General features: G+C 36.1%; 1 long non-coding RNA gene across 1 annotated transcript; it reads right to left on the reverse strand.

Moving 5' to 3' along the window:
* Positions 1-1,189: 1,189 nt before the first annotated feature.
* Positions 1,190-14,539, reverse strand: LOC121452590. Its single transcript, XR_005974857.1, has 5 exons — positions 14,423-14,539; positions 13,979-14,063; positions 13,691-13,826; positions 2,368-2,458; positions 1,190-1,721 (listed from the first exon to the last, which is right to left on the reverse strand). It is a non-coding gene; the product is annotated as an uncharacterized LOC121452590 (long non-coding RNA).
* Between the last annotated feature and the right edge of the window lie 1,860 nt (positions 14,540-16,399).

The following is a 16,399-nucleotide window of genomic DNA, read 5'->3' on the forward strand; positions in this document are numbered from 1 at the left end:
AAATAATTAAAATAATGCAAAAGTAAGACCAGTTTTGATGTATGAAATAACAACCAAAACGATGGAATGGATTCAGCAGCTGATTCAAATAGCCGCAGATTTTGGGTTGCAAAATAAGAGGCTGTAGAAACTAGACATAAATAGTAGGAAGCAATTAATATTCACAAAAGTATGCAAGGAAACACTGCTTCCTGTTATAGAGAAGAAAGATCCACTATTCCTATCCAAGAAGTCATTTAACTTAAAAGGAGAGAATATATAAAGAAACAAATTATCTAAGGAGAAAAAAACTCATTGATGTTAGGAAATGTTTGATGGTGACATGCAGGGAATGTCTGAATCAGCCAGGAACAGAGGAAAAGAACAATATATTTGAGAATTTTAGTCACAGTTGGGTGAGGGGGGATTGGCTCTAAATGGTGCAGTAGGTAAAGGTGCTTGCAAACAACACTGATGACCCAAGTTTGACTCCGGAACCTACATGGTAGAAGAAGTATAAAAAACAATCCCAGCACATTGCATTCTTGGCATCCATTTGACTGTTGTTATGAAACATGTGTTTCCACACCCACACAAATGAATAGATTTAATAAATAAATAATTGCAAAAAGCAAACTACATGTGAAGAAAATTTGAAATCAGCTCTATTCTATATAAATCTCCTCGGAAATACATAGATATATGCACATAGAATATGTACCCATGTCAAGATATTCAAAGGTCTCCTAAATAGTATTTACACATTCTGTGTTGAGGTGTGGATCCCAGTATATAGCATAACACAGTGAGAGAGAGCAGCATTTCTCAAATCAATATTCCCTGGGACATTTTTTTTTTTCCATTTAGCTGTAACCAAAGTATCTCCAGTAAAAGAAACTTGGAAAGTCCAGGACACTCAACCCTAAGTAGATGCCACTACCTCTTACCACCAATGCAAGATCTTGTCCCTCATCAGCTAAGCATGATTGAGTTGAGTCAACATGTATTCATTTTACGATGCTATTAATCCCTAGGGATATGTACTATTGTTCCCTTTTTACACTGACATGGAAACTGAAAACGATTAAGATGAAATTATGTGTTTTGATATTGAAACAGCTGTAAATGAGAGATAGGATTATTCCTGGTTCATAGTCTATGTTATTAATCTTATCAATAAAAACAGGAAGCAAAGAATAAAGGGAACATGAAACATTTTTATTTTGATGGAAACTCATCAGTATTCTATACCATGCTGTTGAGCATGATATGCAAAGTATGACATGACTAATAAGGTGGATTGAATAATGTGTATATGTATGTATGCATGCATGTATATATATATATAACTTAAGACAGCATACAGTTATCTAATAGAAAATTTATAAAAACAGTAGTAAATACTCATAAAACTTTATAATTTCTTAGATAGCTAAAATAGCATATTCTATATAGAACTAGGACATGCATTTTATAGATTTCATATTTCTTGGTAGTAATACAACTAAACTATTAATTACTAACTGTATCAGTTACATCATTGTAGCTGCTGAAGTGGGGTCTCGAAATAATGGTCCTTAAAGGGATAGATGTTTATTTCTCTCTTACAATAATAATTTTATACATTTTCAGAGCAGGTAGAGTAGATCCTTGGAGACCAGGACTTGTATTTGCTAACTCCAGACATTGCTGTTTTCACCTGAGGTCCAGGTGGGGCAGTCCAGATCCTTCCTCCTTTGGGTCTGCATTTTAGGAATCAGGAAGAAGACAAAGACTTTGGTTAACAGTCGGTGTTCACATCCCTTACCTTCCCAGATGCCTCACTCAATCCTTGGTAAGATTGCTATGCACAGTTACAAAAGCAGCTGAGATGTGGCACTCAGCCAAAATAAATGCCACCATATCAGAAGGCTATTGTAAGACTGGAGCTGTGGGTCAGTCTTAGGAATTTTGGTAAGGTGGGGAGAGAGGGAATTCCCCTAACTCATGTCAAGGTTAAAAATCATAATCAAATTCATAGAAAAACTTAATACAGTAAGATTCTGCCAGACCAGTACTCAGAAGAAAATATAATGCTTTAATGTTCTTCATGTTAAGCAAGAAAGAATGAAAATAGATTAATTAATCATTCCAGTAAAAAAATAGAAATAATTTTTAAATGAGTATAAAATGTCAGGAATGAATTAATAAAGATACGATTGGAGATCAATAATTTATAAATGAGAGAAGAACAGTTGAGTGATAAATTTAAATGCTAGCTCTCCAACAGATCATTAAAAGAGATAAACTGCAGAAAAGGCAAGCCAATAAAAAAGAAAGATGCTAATCCTCGGCATTACATATGACAAGGGGATATAATCACAAGAAGAAAAATAATGCTGTGCTTACACAAGAAGCCAGCAGTGTCTGCCAGGGCACCTCCCTTAGACCAGGACCCTCATTGCTAGGTACTTAAGGAACCAAGCCCACAAAACGGCACCTGTCAATACAGTGATTCATATGTTAATCTGTTATAGTAACAAAATAAAATTCAGCCTAAACAGTCTTGAAAACAGAGTAAAGAAGAGCTGTACATGCTGCTATATTCACCATTCCGAAGGCTGAGACAGGAAAATAGTGAGTTCAAGGCTACCCTGAGCTGCACATTGACTTTTACATCATTTAGAGCACTCTCTCTTCTTAAATAACAAAACAAGAAACTACAAAAGAAAGAAGGATGTTAATATTTTTCTAGTGCATTCTATATACCATTCTCTTTATTAGTACTTTTTCCTTTTAACATTCATTTGTGTTTAGTGTGTGTGTGTGTGCATGCGTGTGTTAGTGTATTTATGTGTGCATTCGCATACATGTGTGACTATATGAAAACATGAAGGGAAATTCCATACACACACATTTAAAAAAGAAGTTATTAAATTATTTTAAAATAGAGTTAGGTTCTTAAATCAGAAAACTTCTGTAAGCAACACTATTGCACATTAATAAAAATCAGCAACAGGATATATATAGTTAAAAGATTGTCTTTATCAAATAGTCTGTAATATCTATGCTAGAATGATAAAGGTACAAATCAATGGCAAATAGAATATAGATAAATGACAAATAGATAACAGATAAATAAGTAGTTTAGAGATAATGTATAGGTAGAAAAGTATAGATAATTAGTAGATAAAAAGTAAAAAAAAAACCAGACAAATAATTCCAAGGGTATTGCAGAAAATTCAACTAATTACTATTGAGGAGTGATAGAATAAACAAACAAGGCAAAAGTTGGAAAAAAAAAATTCAGGATCTAAAAAACACAACCAATGACTCACTGGCATACATTGGCATACAAACCTGACTAAATACACATTATATTTAGATAAACAATGAGCCCATATCAAAAATGAGTCTTAAGAATTTCCAAATGCTAGGACTAGGCTTCTAACTTCTATTGATTTACATTTAAAAATAATAGGATAAATAATTAGAAATCTCCAACTTCTGAAAATTAAGCCATTTAATCTTCAATACCATGAGAAAAAAAAGTCACTGAAGGTTAGATGGCCTATATGAAACACCAATAGAATATATAAAAAATGGAATGAAGATAAAGCCATGTTCTCTAGAGAGTCTTAAGGTCTCATGTTAGAGAATAAAGGGGTTGATACTCAACATCTAAGCCTTTTTCTCAAGAATTCTCTCAGCAAAGGTAACAGCACATTAAATATCATACAAAAGAGATTGACATAAAGAATAAAGAGCATAAATAAGTGAAATACAAAGCACACATATTGTATATACATTCAACCATACACAAAGTTCTTTTCTGATTTTGGATAATAAAATTACTAACTACCTACAGAGTTAATCAAATAAATTAAATAAAATATACTTACCAGTTTAAGAAACATTGTAAACATCATTATTAGTCCTACTGATAACTAAAAATAAAAATATTAAATGACCTTATAAAAATGTCCTTAATAAATAAGGTAAAATGAACTATAAAAATTATAAGGCGTTCAAAAATAAATAAGTATTTGAATAATATCATACCTGTTTTAAATAAATAAAATTTGAAAATTTTTCATAAGGAAACACTATTTCAACTGAATCCATCAAGTAACTTTTTAAAGTACTTATAAACAAATAACAGAGTTTCTACAAAAATCCCACCAAAAATGATGAAAATAATGAGAGGAAACAATTTATGTAAAATCTGGCAAAATATTACAAAAATTAAAATCACAATGAACCACTTTCATGAATACAGATGAAAGTATGCTGACGAAAATATTAGCAAACTAAATAGAGCAGTACATGACAATGGATCTGTTTTAATGGGGTTTCAACAATAAAAGAATACAAATAGTCAATATTAACATCAAAAAGAATAAGAAAACTTGTCACGTAAACAAATTAAAAGCTCAAAAACAAATCATAAAGTCTTTTAGTATTCAGAAAACAGATGAGATCTTCATTTGAAAATTGATCAGATCATTAAAATATTGTACATAGTTGCAGAGGTTTAAGAATAGTCAAGAGCATAAGATCAGCAAAATGACTCGATAGAGGCACTTGTTACTATGGCTGTAACATGGATTTGATTCCCAGGCCCCACCTGATAAAAGGAGAGCATTGTCTGCTACAAGTCCTATTTTCTCACTTGTGCCCCCTACAGACAAATGCCCTTGGCACTCAACAAACAAATAAATGTAATTTTAAATGCTTTTAAAGAATAGTCAAGAGTCTTATAGAAGAATGTCTTTATCAGTTATTGTCAATTTATGATCATTAAAACAGTATAGTTTTGATAATGTAATATACTGAAGGAACTAATGTGAACTCAATTATATCCTTCATTCATGTAGTCATATGACTATGGAGGGCCACAGGCTATTGGAACGCAGGGAAGTGGTTCCATTGGATACACACACACACACAATTAAAATTCCAGTAGAATAGAACAAGGCTGTAAAGCAATAAAAAATCAATAAGGAAATTAACTATTTTGGAAAGAGTCAATGATTTATTAATCAGTACATATCATTAACATTACACTAAGGAGAAAGTGGTAAGTGAAACAGCATTACAGTTCCGTTATCAAGCTTTACTGTACTAATTCGAAAAATGTTTGGCTGTGAAAATGGCTCAGTGAATGTGCTTGCTTCACAAGCTTGACAACATAAGTTCAATGTCTGTGATGTACAAAGAATCCACTCCTGAATATTGACTTCTGACCCATGCACATGTGGCCTGGCTTGCACAAAAGCACAAACACACACACACACACCACAGAAATAGGCAATAATAAATAAATAAAATAGAAAATGAAAGATTATTCGGTAACTAAAAACATCATAGATAGAATTAAAATCAAAACATATTAGTAAGTGACACATGCATATACATAAATCGAAAGTACCCAAATTCATCTAGGACATATAAGAACATTTTCAAATCTATATGAAAATGATACAGTTTAGTAGAAAGCTTGGGAAAGGACCTTAATAGACTGTTGACAAATGAGCATGTCCAAAGGGCCACTGGCTGTGAAAAATTCCCCTGATTACTTTGTTCATCAACTTAATGTAAGTCAGAAACAGATTGAGGTCTCTGATAACCTCTCAGAGTAGAGTAAAGAGACAGGAGACAACTCCAGTACTGGTGACTCAGTGTTAACAGAACACAAATGGGAGAGGGAAGCTTAGAGAAAAGCTCAACAGGCTTACTAAAGGAGCACATGAACAACTGCATTCATTAGAAATGAATACAAATATTCATATGCATGTATACACAGATGTGTCAGTTACTGAAAAAACAGTATTCATTTTACCCAAAAGCTGGGCAGCTGGGGAGCAACAAGTTTTCATAGATAATAGAAGGAGCAAGTCAATTGCAGAAATTAGTAATGCAGTTTAATACTGCAAGTTCTGAAAGTAAGCAAACTCTTATTATCACCAATATGGATAATAACCTAAGATACATATTTTGTGAAAGAAGCCAGACAAATCAATACATAGTGCATAAATATGAACAGTTGAAACAAGTACACTTCTCTTTGCTTCTACGAAGGACAATATTTGTAAGTTACTGCTTCCCCAGACAGAAAATGAGGGGTTCTTCCCAGCTGTTGGCCTGGTGGATTACAAAGTTGGGCAGCTCACATCCCATATGTAGCTCAAGCTCCAGGTGATCTGACACCCTCTTCTGGCCTCCCAAAGCACCTGCAGAATGTGGCATGTATTCACACATACATATATACAAGCAAAAATAAAAACACAAATAAAATGACAGAGATGAAAAAAGGGTGTTAGAACGCAATTTAGTCCAACTACTATGGAAATCAGTATGGATTCAGTCTCAGCAACTAAAATCAGAACTAGTTTACCCATTTCATGCAGCAAATTAAGGTAGTTTATGCATACTAGACACTTTATCTTAAATTGAATAAATTTGAATACTAATATTGTCTAGAGATTGTATTCAGTAGGGCAGAGGTAATTTTCAACATCTGGTGAATGCAGTGGTAGGTATACTCAGTGCCTAGGATTGCCAACATCACTAGATGTCATTTGAATATTTTTATTTGATTTAGCTGCTAGCACCTGTAAATAAACCCACTCTCAACCCTGCAAATTACTTGTATATTTTGTAACCAGAGACCTAATATAATTGGCAAACTTAGAGAACTAAAGGGTGGTGTGCAATTTATTTTAATGCTACATCCAGCCAGATTCCACATGCCATCTGCGTTTCGAATGTACCCATGCAGTAAGACATAACAGAATCATCATTAGCTGCTTCCAAACAGACCCTGACACATCCATCATGTATCAATTTGGGGACCCTGACAGATTTACTTATTACCTGACTGCCCCATTTTCTGAATTTCAAAAACAGACATGGTTTCAAAAACTAGATGGGTAAAAAGAGTTTAGAAAAAAAAAAATCCCAGAAGGAGTTGTCTTGCATCTCAAGGCAGGAGGCCAGGGAATGTTCATTTACACAAGAAAGAAGGGATGGGAATGATAAGTAATGATCTTACCAGGGTAAGGCTCAGTGGTGGAGTTTGAGAAGGAGTTTGGGAAGGGAGTGTTGGAATGAACTTTGAAATACTTATCAATGGAGATTCTTGGCTGTATAACACCTAGTACAGACAACTGTTTAAGAGTATTTGGAGAAATTGCAAAATATGAAAGCTGCTCCCCAGTAGATAGAGAAATAAACAATGACACTTTAGGAAAAAGAAAAATTCGTGGTAGGGACAAATGATTAAGTAAACAAAGAAGAATGTAGAGAATCATAAAATAGACTTAAGGTATTTATAAATAAGTATCACTTTACCCACACTTCCCTTTATCTTTAATTATATTTGCCTCGAAAGAAATAACATATTTTAGTTTCATTAATGGTATATCATGTGACACAGAGAACATCTATTTCTGTTTGAATTTGGTTGCTACTGGATACTGATATTTTAAAAATAAACAGGAGACTTCCAGAAAAGGAAAGATGATCTATGTGACACAATCTGCAATTCAAGGAAAATTATCATAATAAACCTATCATACATATGCAATATATTGCACTTATCATACATACGTAGTATCTTGCTTAGATCTTTAGTGCTCAAAACAAATGGCAAGCTAATAAACATTCCCACAAAGAAGAGGAAGGTAATTCATATTTTAGTCCAAGGCCACAGCAGGAGCTGCAAAATTCCTTCCTGGGCTGTTTGTAATTTGGAAATATCGATGATTTATATATACTACACAATGAATCAAAATGGTCATCAAGAGAGTGACCAGTAAATATTTAATGGCTTTGTGAGCATCAGACCTATTATTTTAACTTGTTTCCATTATATGTAAAAGGAATATTGAAAAACGGCAGTGTTTTCTGCTGAAGACATCATGTTCCTAAGGCCTCGCTGCTCATAAAAATTTTAACGTTAATAGCAACCTTATAAATTATTTCATCCTAATTTTACTAATGAGATCTAGGTAGAGAGAGGTTAAGTGATTGTTCCCAGTCAGGTTGGCTCTTTACCCCTTTTAGTTTTGTTGAGATCAGGCTTTGCCCTACTCTTAGTTATTTCTTATTGTAGAAAGCAAGCAGTACTCAGGCTGTGCCTCGACCTAGGAAACTGTCTTGCTCAATGTTGTGAAATCACTATCTGCTACATACAAGCTTATCTTGCAGAGGGCTCATCACATTCATGCCCACTTATGATGCTGGAAAAATTCAATCACTTGTTTTCCCCGGAGAAATCTATTTCTTCAGCAAGTATCTGTTAAGGACCTGGGCCCTTCTTACCATCTTAACAAGCCCTGGGAATATTTTGGTGAGCAAGAAAAATGTTTTTCTTTCCTTACATGGCATTCAGTAAAGCAAGAAAGCAGGTACTTAGATCACGAAGACTATTATGCTACTTGTCCTGATCCAGAAGTTACAGAATCTGAGATGGTCCATAACAAGAAAATCTGACTCGTTTCCAACAGAAGTTCCTCTTAAAAGGGCATTGGCAGATGAATAGGCAGATCCCAAGTACCAAAAACCAGCTTCCATTTTTACATCTGTGTTCGGGAACTCTACTTTCAACAAAATTACTCTGGGAAGAAGAGATCTTAATGCATTCCATTTGGAAACTAAACTAAAATTTTTGTTGTTTTATTTTTTCTTGTTGTTTGTTTGTTTGTTGGGGTTTTTTTTGTTTGTTTGTTTTTTTTATTCTCCAGAACACATTTGCTGCATTTAGATTTCCAGAATTTCTATAACAGGGTCTTAAACTCTGGATATTAAGTCTGTTATAGACTTGTTTCTCTAAGGATAGATCACTCTCAGAATTGTGTAGGTTAGTATCTATCATCTGTGAATTGATAGGCTTCACTGCAGTCTACGGGAAACAATCACTGGAGAAATGGGGACTGTGCTCAAGTGTGCACACTTAAAAGTTGCCCTCATTGACCCGTATTGATGGCCGCCATTGTTTATGGATTCACAGTGTAACTAAAATTCTCTTCTCTAATTTTCTGCTAATTGCCTAAAAAAAAAATGCTGTAAATGTGCTTTTCAGCTGCCTGCGTGGCAAAGGCTCACCTTGATTATATACTTATTGCATCACCTAAGGCACTATGTTGGTGCACAAGCATTTCTGGGAACTAAAATGACACATGCCTAGGGCGATCGCCAGTTACTGCAGCCCTCTGACTTGGGAGAAATAGGAATTAGAAAGGTCAGTGTTCAAAATTCCTGCTTCATCTGTTTGCAGTCATATATTTTTATCTAGGAAGAGAAAAGTATGGTTACTGTAAATGGTTCGCCTCTGGCCAACTAACAAAATTAGGGCAAAGTTTATCAAAGTCACTTCGAGTTTGGAGCCAACTATCCAATGTCTTATCAGCTAAATCATTTTGTGCCAAAACTTTTTGAATAAAACTGTTCCCCGATGGCCCAGCCTTCTCCACATGATACCCAATGGCCATTCGATCCATTAGAGAAGGCTCAACTTCATTTCTTTCTAATTTATAGATAAATGTGAGTATTCTAAGCCTTTAGAACCCCTGCTCCATGGAGTTCTAGGAAGTGAAAAATTGTCTTAAATGGTTTGAATAGGTTTCATTTCTTCCTCCTTATCTAGCATACTAGACTTATTAGGATGGTGAATCAAGTGGATATAGGTTTCTGATAGTTTCAAGTAGGGGGAAGGCTTGAACAATGCCGACATCTCTTCACTTCTTATTTCAGAAAGGGAAATATTTGAATATAATATAGTGCCTCAAAAATCCAATTCTGGAAGAGTAGCCGTATGCCCAGCTCCACAGTTACGGTGAACAAGTAGCAGATGCTGGTGTACAACCAGCCATCTGCGTAACCGTACTATAGAAATGCAAGCTGAGCAATAAGCCTTATCTGCAGAAGGGGTTATTGGCTCTGCCAATGCATATGTGGTTTTTCACAAGCATAGGAATTTATTGGTTTAATAAGGAATGAGGCATGCTTCCTTTGGGCAAATGTCTGTATAATGTATCGCTGCCCAACAAATCACCCTACCTCTTAGATTCAAAGCAAGACTTCACAAAGTTTTCCCTGCAAAAGAAAAGATGTTATGTTTTTAGGCTCTTCACACCACTGAGTCTTGATTATTCAACTCTGCCACTTTTGTGCAATGTGAAAATAGTCTTAGATAACATGTGTGTAAATATATATGTCTGTGTTACCCCAGATTCTGCATTTTTAAAAATAGCTGATGTCTAGGATTTGTTCCATGAGCTATATGCTATTTCCTGGTTTAAAACAATTGTACTACCTATTCTTCTGAGTCTTTGGGAGATGTGTGGCTATCTATTACTGGGAAGGCCATCTTAGTATACTATAGCCACTGTCATGTAACTAGTATTTGGTCCAGATCCGTTAGCTGAATTGACATTTCATTCCTGTTTGCTCCCTTCTGCTTCCTTGAAAGTAGTTCAAGCTTCTTTGAAATCATGTCCTTCACACAGCAGATACTGCAGCCTTGAAAAACAGCTCCCTTAGTCATGCTGGCTGAAGTGACCCCGGACAAAGTGTGGCAATTGGCTAAGTGAAGACTGAAGAGGCTTTGAGGGGGTGGAGGATGGGGGTATACAGCAGCATATGGCGGAAGTGCACACACAGAGAGACAGAGGGGTTTTTTCAGTGGTGCAAACAATCATACAAAATTTGTTAAGCAGTAAACAACAATTTCACCTCAGTGGTCTCAAGACTACACAATTCCATAAACAAGGTTTAAAAAGAGTTTTGACAGCAAAATGGCCTTCACAGTTTGCAAATAATTTTCCTACAAAATCTATGTTATTTAAAAGTTATTTTAACATATTGCAAAAATTACGTTCCTAGAGCCGAAATAGAAAGGAGGATCCAGAGAACAAATAATCCCTGTTGAAGCCTACCTAGATGAAAGAGGTTTTAGCTAGGCAAGTCAGTAGGGTGATTTACTGATGGTTTAATCTTTACTTAAATTCCTGATATCCTGCAGAGCCTACCTTTAATGGTTTACATTGAACACACTGCCTGTCATCATGATAGACATAGTGGCCTCTGGCTTAGAATATTCTATTAGAGCTTCCTGAACAGCAGGGCACACACCCAGCACCAGACCTCATACTAACTTGTCAAGGAGTATGATGAACTGAAACCATAGATTTACTCTAATTCCGAAGAGCACTTAAAATACCTAAAAGGGTGTGTGTGTGTGTGTGTGTGTGTGTTTGTGCTTGTGCATATGTGAGTGCTTCGATAGCTAACTTCTTTTATCTTTCCACAGACTAGTCTTTTCCAGGAAAAGAGGACCTCAATTTGAGGAACTGTGTCCCTCAGATTGCTGTAGGAACATATCTCTTTGTCTCTGTCTCTCTGTCTCTCTCTTTCTCTCTCTTTCTCTCTCTCTCTCTCTCTCTCTCTCTCTCTCTCTCTCTCTCTCTCTGTGTATGTGTGCGTGGGGGGGGGAGGAGGGACTTTTTCTTGATGAATGATTAATGTGATAGTTCCCATCGTGGTGAGCAGTCCCACCAGAATAGGTTGGTTTGGGGCTGCTTAAGAAAGCAAGCTGAGCAAGTCATAGAGAACAAACCAGTAAACAGCATTTCCCCATGGTTTATTCTTTAATTTCTACTTATACATACATACACACATATATAGAATATTTATGTATTCTGGTTGTATATATATATATATATATTAGTTTAATAGACAATATATATGAATTTAATAGACAGGTATTAGAAATTGCATGTTATTTTTGGAACCTTCTAATACTACTTAAAGGAAAACATCTCACCTATTAAGCCAGTAAAAGAACTTTTACAAATCTTCTTCCTCTGGAATGGTGATGAAGTAATTGAAATGCTTTTGTGTGCACTAGAATTGCAAAATGTTCACTGTCCTGTAGAACACGCTGAATCAAATTACAAGAGTTATGATATCGATGCTTGCTACATTGAAAGGTCTGCAGAATCTTATCCAGAGATTAGTACATTCATTCTATTTGTTTCTTCTCCAGTGAAAACAAAGAAGGAAGACTTGTAGGGGTTAGGGATGTTGTTGGTCTCCAGCAGTTTGCTGCTGAAATAATGCAAGAGGACTAAAGCCCTGATTTGCCTAATCTAGGATTGTCCAGTGTGAGGCTCTAAATCATCTTGGCTGTGTGTGATCCGCTACTGGGTTGTTACTGGACATGATGTTAGGGGGATGCGCATGGCCAGCTATTCTGCTGCTGTTGGAGGTAGCTCCGACTCTTGTCAAGATTACACATATAACAGGAAGGATGAAGCAGGGAATTGGGCTCCTAGTTCTCTACAAAGTCCATCTTCCGAGTCATTATATAATGTCTTCCTCACTAAACCACTCCCATGACAAAGTGTTACAACATGAATAACATCTTCAGAGACAGAAGTTCCTCTTTATTCTATCTTGAAAATGAATTCCATACTGGAAACGTTATTTCAGAATTAATCAAATTACGCTAAAGGCCCAGAAATCCATTGATGCATTATTTCTCATGACTTCCTTTCTCCCTCTCCATCATTATCATAAGACTTTTGCAAGGGTCCATAGTGCAGTGGTTCATGTTGTCTACTTGACAAAAAAAAATCTTGACACACCTGGGAGTCTGGCCTCTGGATAAACCTGTGGGGGATTATCTTGATTTAGTTAATTAAAGGATAAAGCCTTCCCCTCTGTGGGTGGGCCATTCTTAGGGATCTCGGAGGAAAGGGGCTGAGCCCTGGTGTACAGGCACACACTGCTCTCTTCCAAATGCAGATGGTTGTGTTCAGCTCCTTCAGGTTCCTGCTGTCTGACTCCCCCTCCATGATGGACTGAGCCTTCAACCCTGAGCTGTAAGGCAGTCTTTCCCCTTTAAGAAACTCTGGGCAGGGTATTTTAGCGCAGCAACACGGAACAAAACTGAGCCACTTAGAGTTATACCCCTACCCATCTTTTGCTGTCACGCTTCATCTTAAATCATTAGGCTTGCCGTCCAACAAATCTCCTCGCTTCCCCTGTTCTAATTTTCTCTGAATACTCACCTATTTATTTTTCTTTCCTGTCACACAACTCTCAGACTGTCATTCCTGTTCCTCAGCATCTGAGCAGGAAGTAGATGCAAAGCATCCCTATAACTAAAATAAGATAGGTTCGTAGTTTAAGAATGATTTATCCTCAGTATACCAGAGTTTTGTCATCTGGAAATGGAGGTAAAATATTAGCCATCTAATATTGAAGAAATGTTCGACGAATTAAAAAATATAAGCCCATAAAACTATAGACTACAAGAGAAACAAATACAAATGCTTGGCCAGAAAAGTGATGCTTAAGACAAATGAGATCCAGAAAAAATGTGAAGTTAACAAAAGGAACATACCACAGGTGGTATACATGCTAATCAATTTCAAGTAGATTTTCTGAAAGAAATAACAACCTTTTTTTAATAATAAGAAACAAAACTGGTTATGGATACTTTCTTTACATAACATAGTATATGCTGAGGATTTTAATTGTTTGTTAAAATAATCAAAATTCAGATAGGCACTGTTTACCATTATCATGGATTGAAGGAGTGGCCAATGAGTCATTATTTTTCCCAAATAACTGTGTATTTATTAAGCTTAAAAAATAAGAGAAGTGGTTTGGTGATTTAGCATCTCTAGTTGGTCTGTCAGGGAACAACTCATGAAAACCTTACCTGTGGTTAAAACAGAGGCAGGTTTGCACTGTCCCAGAGCAAAGAGGGGTCAACAACCCCACCAGAATTCTCACACTGTCTGCAAATGGCTGAATTGGAATAAGTGGATATCCAGCAAAATTACTCTTTCGCAGTTCTGCAGAAAAGTGAAAGCAGAAATTAAATCATTTTAAAATAAAAGGAACCATTTCATTTATTTTCTCCCCACATAAAGATAGAACGTGTACTGTGAAACTGCTCATTTCCAATGGACAGTCCATACTGTGATGAAGTTAGAAATCGTCTTACCTTTTGTCTGATGTATCTTTTAATGGATCTGTGAAAAATCAGGTAAGAGAGATCCCGACTTTCTGTTGAGATTATTACGTTTATTCTGCGGTACAGAGAAAGTGGCCAGTTAGCTAAGCCGATCACGGCTTGGTAACGTTACACATCTTAGAAATTTTGAAGAGTCGTACAGGATGGTGACTAAGAATTTTATTTTGCCCTAGTGTATTTTCAACTGCATCCAGGCAAATGAAGATAAAGAGATAGGAAATAGAGCTAATTCAGAAGACTGAAATTCAAATAAAATTAAAGCAACAGCATAAACCTCCGAGTCAGGAAATGCAGGCAGAAGTGAATTCAATTTGAAATAGTAGTTAGTTGTAGTTGGACTGCAAACATGATTTGTAAGTCATGCATCAGACTGCTGGAAGAACCATATAATAAAGTCTGTGTCTTGAGTCTGACCTTTACTTCCCGGCTTCTATCCTAATATCCTTGTTGCTCCGTTGAATCCATGCTTCAGTGAGAGATGGTAGAAAATATAAGACTGTGACATGCTTTGGGCAGAGAAGGTTTCCTGCTGAAGAAAAAAATCATTGACTTAATGTTTAACTAAAACAACCCTTCTAATAGAAGGGAAGTAGTAATAGTGGGGAAAATTCTGTCCCAACAAAATGAAAAATAAATCTATTGAACACCAGAGTTCTGTTTTCGAACGCTTCTTTCTGTTGTCACAAAGAAAGCTAACAGCATCACTGTCAGAGTGTGCAGCTTGAGAAAGGGATTTTTCCCCAGAAGTTAAAGGCCTTGCCTCTTCCTTCTTCATAGCATATTATGCTGTTGATGAGCCAGTTTCTTCTCTTCAAAATGATCGCAAGAATAATGCATTGAAACAATAACCGGGAACCTTTTTAAACTCCACAGTAGAAAGAAACGAGAAAATCAATTTCTACCTGAAATTTTGAACTGGGAAAAAAAAACCCTTCTTTCTTTCATAATTCTACGTAAGTCATTTTATATTTGTTGACCTGTAAAATAACAGGGCATTTTAAAAGCATCTGATAATTTATTTTATCTGCAAGAAATAGATCACTGATGAATATTAACTCTAAACATGTTCTAGTTTAAACAGATTGCAAAGCAGATGTCGTGAGAAAGCTAAATAAATAATAAATACAATGAGAGGAGTCAGAATTACTCACAGAGTGAAGATGAAAGCCCTAATAATGACAACGCTGTGAACAAAACATTTGAAGAGAAGGCAGGATACATAGCTTGTGGATGGAAATTCTCCTCTTCCCATATATTCCCTGGGATTCATTTTGTTACAAACTTATGTAAAGCATGGTGAAATTTTGAGTGTTATACCAATTATCTTTCGGCATTAAATCCACTTTAAGTGTCCCTAATACAAACTCTACATTATGAAGATGTTGAGGTTAAAGCTTTAGTTCTTTAGTACAGGTAGCTAGCAGTCCTGCAAGCTAACTTGGTCTGGCTGTACAAACTCCCATTTAACTAATAAACCCTCACTTCTTTCTCTCTTGAGCATTTTCTTTGTACATACAGTCTAATTTCCAGAAAACAGTTGACAGTGTTTAAACTGATCATTTTTATGGAATGCATGATGTGTCATGAGCAACATAAATAAATACATTAATTGTCTTATCACGGTTGTATCTGACAGATGGGTCCCCAGGCACAGAGCCTAACCTTTTATTTTGACACCTGCCACATCTCTCCAGCCCTGACCCTTTTCCTTTGCCAGAGTGGCGCTGTGCGGTTCGCCATGGTTGCATTAATCTCCAGCTTTTAGAAGGCAAAATGTTGGAGTCCTTCTGAGAATCACAGCCATCAGTCAGCTGATACCACAACAGAGAATAGCTCACAGATCCATCCAGCATACACTCTCTCCTGTGATCCAAACCCGTTTTCTCTTATTCCTGTGACCTACTGGTTCAATAAGATTACACTGGGCTCCTTTCAGTCGAAGACCCCATAGTGCTAACATGTGACAGGAAACATTTGATTTAGTAGTCTCTTAAACTCAGAATTAATTGGAGATTTGTTTCAAAAAGAAGCAAGGTTTTGAAATTTGGGCTAAAAGGTACATTTTGCCCACAAAGATATGCATTAGACTCTGGTTTATGAGTTAGGAACAACAGGAACCCTTACATTTCAAAAGACAAAGAGCCATCAAGGCCGTAATTGTGCGTTGTGAAACACACACTCACACACACACACACACACAATCTCCCGCTTGCACCTTTGGTTTCTGGGGTGATTCCAGAAACTATTGTCATGTGATATGTGTCCTGGTTAGGACAGCTCAAAGCACATGTCTGGTCCATTAAAAAGAGAGGTTCAGTTTTAAAGCGTTTCACAAATCAGAGAACATACAGAAGACAGGTGAATTATGAGGGCGCATCCATTATTGGGGTA

The sequence above is a fragment of the Microtus oregoni genome, unplaced genomic scaffold (genome assembly GCF_018167655.1).
Source record: "Microtus oregoni isolate MIOR12 unplaced genomic scaffold, Mior012 000000F_ref0000247, whole genome shotgun sequence".
In the NCBI taxonomy this organism is placed as follows: Eukaryota; Metazoa; Chordata; class Mammalia; order Rodentia; family Cricetidae; genus Microtus; species Microtus oregoni.